Source organism: Malaclemys terrapin, chromosome 9, assembly GCF_027887155.1.
Source record: "Malaclemys terrapin pileata isolate rMalTer1 chromosome 9, rMalTer1.hap1, whole genome shotgun sequence".
Lineage (NCBI taxonomy): Eukaryota > Metazoa > Chordata > Testudines > Emydidae > Malaclemys > Malaclemys terrapin.
Window position 1 is genome coordinate 104,774,929 of NC_071513.1, and position 357 is coordinate 104,775,285.

Here is a 357-nt window from a genome sequence, read left to right on the forward strand (position 1 = left end):
TGTGGCTGGGCCCGGTAATCCAGTTCAGGGCCCTTCGTAATTCAAGCCATTGATCTAAGGGTTAAACTGTCTATTCCCTCCCCCCGCCTCCCCCAATGCCAGGCCTGTAAGCAAGCCTACCCCCCCGCTCAGAGGTTTGCCAGGCCTGGCTCCAATACAAATGACCAAGTACATGTTCCGGGATTAGCAGGAAGGCAGAACCCCCATGGCACATCTTGTAACCATCGATCACGGTTTGTCATTAGCTCTTCTGTGCGAAACTGGGCTCGCTTCCTAAATTCCTGTTACTACATTGTTCATGTGAGAAGTAGACACGTTAAGTATTAACAGAGTTTATGTAAGAAAATGATTCCGCAC